At 38.3% G+C, this 5,385-nt stretch overlaps 1 non-coding gene across 1 annotated transcript; it reads right to left on the reverse strand.

Moving 5' to 3' along the window:
* Window positions 1–474: 474 nt before the first annotated feature.
* Window positions 475–676, reverse strand: LOC133889887 (U2 spliceosomal RNA). The gene has a single exon (XR_009903966.1). It is a non-coding gene; the product is annotated as a U2 spliceosomal RNA (small nuclear RNA).
* Between the last annotated feature and the right edge of the window lie 4,709 nt (window positions 677–5,385).

The raw sequence follows: 5,385 nt of genomic DNA on the forward strand, positions 1-5,385 counted from the left end.
ATCCACGTTGGGATGAATTTCCCCATGTATATTGTTCCCCAGCAGCCAAACGAAGCCTTAGAGGGGAGGCCCATCCGGTTTGGTTATCATATCCTTCTCTTTCCCTTTTTCACTTTAATGGACTCAAACGGGTCGGTGAAGAGGATTACCAGTTCAAAGACAAGAGGAGCATAATGGTCACATTTTACGTCAAGTGGCTCAAACCACAGAAGCGCTAGCAACACATAGACCCATCTTCCGTGCCATTAACAATGCGTTCTAGTCACTGTTTTGTGGTAGTTGTTAAAAAAACCCTAGTAAATAGTCACTGTTTTGTGGTCGTTGTCTAAAAAACCCTTGTAAAATGGCATGTGACATATAACCCCGCGGCATTTGCCGCATAAGTGTATCAGAAAACCCCACCCTGAACAATTATAACATGTGGGTCCCGTAATTAAGCTTCCAAGTTACTTAACCAACATTGATTTGATTTGGTTAGGGTGCACCAGCCCCAAGCTGTAGTGCAACGTCTAGGTGACATGTAAGACCCCCAATAGCAAGCCAATAAAGTGGATCCTCTTTCATAAAAAATAAATTTTAATATCAAAGTGGGCACATAGCTCACATATCAGATATTAATATTAAATTGATAGGAACAGATACTACATTTGATTTAGCTAAAAGCTGAAAAATATATCAGTTGCAATGAGAAGCCACGCCTTATTTCATAGTACCATGCGGTCACGCTGCAGCTTAGCTACTCTATGTGGTACTAATTAAACCGCACCTCTCCCGTGACACGCCTTGTGTGTATATATGTTTATATATGCATATATGAGAGTATATGTGTTATATATATAAATACATATATAAATTGAGGGATATTTTCTTATTAAAGTATATATATATATATATATATATATATGTGGGCTAATATAGATGTATACAAAGAAGGTATGTGATGTACATGTACATGTATATACTAGTATATGTGTGAGAGAAAGAAAATAGAAAAAGGTGACCTGGGCCAAAACTCCCTCAACCAACCCAACTGGCCCAACTCCCCATCCTCCCTTCTCTCTTGCCTTGGGCCGTTTGGCCAGACAACCCGACCAACCCACTCTCTCTCTCTCTGAGCAGCTAGGCCCATCTCTCTCTCTCTCTCTCTCTCTCTCTCTCTCTCTCTCTCTCTCTCTCTCTCCCCCTTCTTTCTACTCAGCAGCAGGCGCAGCCACCACCGCATTCGTGGACACCATCATGTTCCAGTCGAAGATCGCGCCTAACTACCAAAACGGATTTGTCGTGGTCTCTAGAAGCTCAAGCTCGTGCTGGTTTTTCCAAAGCCCAAGCCAAACTTGAGAAGGCCTCACGAACAAATCCGCCAAATGCATGGGAAGGAGATCAATTTTGCGCTATAAAATTAGAGATAAGCTATGGATCAAAAGGAGGAAGAATCCAAAGAAGGACAATATGCGAGCTTTTGCCCGAGAGATAGGAAGTCGAGCTTGTTTGAATCATCAGATTAGAGTTTCGACTGCCGCTACCACCTCGTTTCAAATCCGAGTCGATTTGCATATAGCAGAACCACCCATGTATAAATATACGGCCCCATATCCTACTCAAAGCATTGCGCAGCTTTGACCTAGCTTATTGATCCTCTAGCACAACCTTAGCCCTATTTTTTTGATAGCCAAAGCTTCAAGCCACCACTCACCGTTGCTAGCTTCACCCGCGCATCGCCGACGTCAACCCGTAGCCCAGCCGTGTTCTTTGTGAGCACGTGGTCATGTTTTGTCGCTCATCGGTTTGGAGCACGACTATGAGCTTTTCGCCGCTCTCTGGTGTCGCGGCACCGTGAGACCTCTCTATGTCGTTGTCCTCAGCGTCAGGGACGAAGGAGACGAAGTGAGCCATCCGATCTAATCTGAGTGATCATGACTAGATGGATGATACGAGGTGCAATTTAAAAAATAATAATAATTAAGAGAATAATTTTTAATAATATTTTATAGGTTTATTTAATTCTGTTATATAATTTTATTATTCAAATAAATACTATAAAAATCTAGAAAAAACCTAGAAAATCATAGATGACTCTGAAAAATTCTAGAAAATTACTAGCAACATTAGTTGATCTGTAGTAATCTTTTTTGTCCTATTTTGACCTTCATAAAATAATAACTTGTTAATCCTAGCTCTGTTTTGATCTGTTTTATAAAATAATAACTTGTGTGTGATGATATTTGTTGTGTGCTATTTTATTCTTTTTTAATCGTAGTGTTTATGTGTTGCCTTTTCACGTATGTTGTGAGTAGACACCAATATTTCAGAGGAGCTACAATGATTGCATGATAAAGACTTTGAATATCCAAGTGAGTATATTTTAAGATAAATTGTATTCTTAACATATTTATCTCAGTTTTTAAAATATTTTATTTTACAATATGCATACTAATAATTTATCAGAAATCCCAACAGTTAAACTTTACCCTAGTAGCTTGGTTATGGTTTGGGTTTTGGAAGGGTAGATGATGCTTAGCTTTTCTTTAGGACGGTGATCATGATAATGGTTCAATGAATATGATAATGGCCCTATGCAACAATGATAAAAAAAAATGATGATACAATTTTTGAAGCAACGTGGTATAGGGATTTGAGCAAGTGGTATAATATAATGACCGATTCATGGTGTGACACTTTCCTGTTTACAGTGCAACCATAAGCCCGGTATAAGATGCGTCTAGCTAATTAATTTGCATAATCTTAGCATAGTGTAGAACATCTAGTTGTGTGGAATTGAAGGGTGTACTTATAGGGTGTTCCATGGGCGCAAGAGGGGGCTTACGTTGTTGAGGTGAATTCACGCGGTCGTGAAAACTTAGCAGGTATGCACATGCTGAGATGAGTATTGTAAAGGCTTTGCAGCGGATTCTTAGCACACACCTCGAAAGTGTGTAAAAGTTTTTCCATCGGTCAATGGATGCTCGGAAAAATAGGATGAAACATCTTGTGGGTAAAGTCTGTGACATCTACAGAGTATAAAATTGTTTAATCAGCCTTGCTCACGGTTACATGTGAAATGAAAAATCTACCATGATTAAAACTTGATGGTTTGGTTAGTTTGATCAATTATGATAATGGGAATCATATTTAAGGTATTGTCAATCATGGTGAAGGGAACTCTGGTTGAGGTGGTTTATTTGTTCAGCCTTGGTGGTGAAAACCTTCATTGATATGTGGAAAAGTTGAAATCCTGAGGTGGTTGGTTAATTACAATTATTTACTTAATTACTATATCTTTTTTAAATGTTTTTCTTTAATTAAATGTTGATTTATGTAAAAGAGCCATATTGACGTATTATTGTCAAGGCTTCATATACATATTATTTCCTTCACAACTTGCTGAGTACGACAAGTGTTCACTCTTGTTATCACCAAACACTCAGTTGGAGAAGTTATTGAGGAGTTCGCCAGGGATGAATCATTCTACGATGAATTCTATATCGATCGTGCATGTGGAGAAGTCATAAAGGATTAGAGTACACGTAGTTCGTTTAGAGTTTATTTGATTCTTCAACCTTGAAAGTCATTTTTTAAGAAGATTTATTTAATTAAGATATGAATATTGTAATGATTATTATTAATGAAGTTGCTATATATTAAAATTGATTTCATATAGATGAGATTGGTTTGCAATTAAACCGGTATCGACAGTCACGCTGTAGATCACGTGGAATCGTGGTTGGACCTGGTGTGTGCAGTAGGTAGCAACCTAGTTTGTGCACAGGAGGTATGAATTTTTTTTTGACTCTGGAGGTATGAACTCTTTCTGTGGCTCAGGCAGGTAGGATGGCACTCGGTCGGGTGTGGTCCAGGGCTCATGTGCACAGTAGTGCTGGCTGCCTTTAGCTTGGTTGCCCAACAGTCGGAGGTGGCAGCCGCACGGCCCGGTCGGGCGTTGAGGTTGGAGCGCGCAAGGTAAGCGCGTGCACGACTGGGAGTAGCCCAGGAGATGGTCGGCCTAGGCCAGAGTGCGGGCGGCTTGGTGGTTCGGTTGGTGGCGCACAAGCGCGATGGGCCAAGGCGTGCCGGAGTCAGCCTAAGCGGGTGCTGAGGCGGCCCATGTGCGCGTGAGCAGAGGGTCAGGTCAGGTGGTCGCGCTCGGTTTTTTTATTTTTACATTTTTTAACATAAATATTTAAAAAATATACCTGATGAAAAGATTTAAGAGAGTAGACTCATACCATCCTTTGAAAAAGCTGTAGACCTTCCAGAGTATGTAATCATATCACGGTGGCACAACCATTTACCATCCCTGAGGAAAGTTAGGTCTCTTACTGTCCATAAGGGGTGGTTAGCGCTGCCGTTCTCTCAGAGTAGTTAGTCCAGTTTTATTTTTATAAAAACAATAAAAATCCTAAGATTTATTTAAGGATAAAAATAATAAAATATTAGAAAATATTTAAGTGAAAATAGAATAAATATATATAAGTGAAATGATAAAATCATATTGAATATAAGATAGAGTATGTATATGATATAGGCATATAAAATTTAAACATTACTAATAGTACGTAGGCTACATCTAAAATACATACATATCTTAGGTAATAGATTAAAAATAGAAAACCACTTAAATTTAACAACTACAATAATTAGTAGCATAAACATTACAAATGTAATGGCTCTTTAAGTTATCTATACTTATCTTCTGATCCATCCAATAATAATTGTATTCTAGAGATTTTGATCTATACAGTACCGATATATATAAAAAATAATTAAAGTTAGGATTCTAACCATGTGCCCCGGGCTTGAAGTCGTGAAATTCTCGGACGGGAACAACAGATCGAATTGAACTCTAATGTTCTGACTAAAAAAACCGAACAGAGAGAGTTTCGTCAGTTTTTTAAGACAAAAAAAGAACCATCTTGGGTTTAGAATTTTGTGAGTCTCTTTTAGGTACTGTAGCGATTTATCTTATGAACTCATCTATACAATGGAGATTAAATTTTGTAAGTTGATAAGTCAGTAATTTTGTTCTTTCTCCGCGTTCTTTATTTTGTCTCTCGATATTGACTTTTTATCACTCGGTTAATGTAAGGAACCGTTCAAATAATATCCTAATTAATTATCAGGAGGATCATTATTCATAATCACAACATCGATGATTAACCAGAGTATCATCCCGGTAATCCCGGCACGTGTTTTGTGCCTAAGGATCGGAACACATGCCTTCCAACAGGTACATCACAACATAGCTTAATAAAGAGCGAGTAATAAATATTTATATTACAAGTATTAAGCATGCAACCAATTTCAATAATTTACAACAAAAGTAAGTTAGGAGGAGACAAAAACCCCTCAACTCCTAACCACAAAAGAACTACGCAGCGAAAAGTTAAA

Source organism: Phragmites australis, chromosome 13 (genome assembly GCF_958298935.1).
Source record: "Phragmites australis chromosome 13, lpPhrAust1.1, whole genome shotgun sequence".
Classification (NCBI taxonomy): Eukaryota; Viridiplantae; Streptophyta; class Magnoliopsida; order Poales; family Poaceae; genus Phragmites; species Phragmites australis.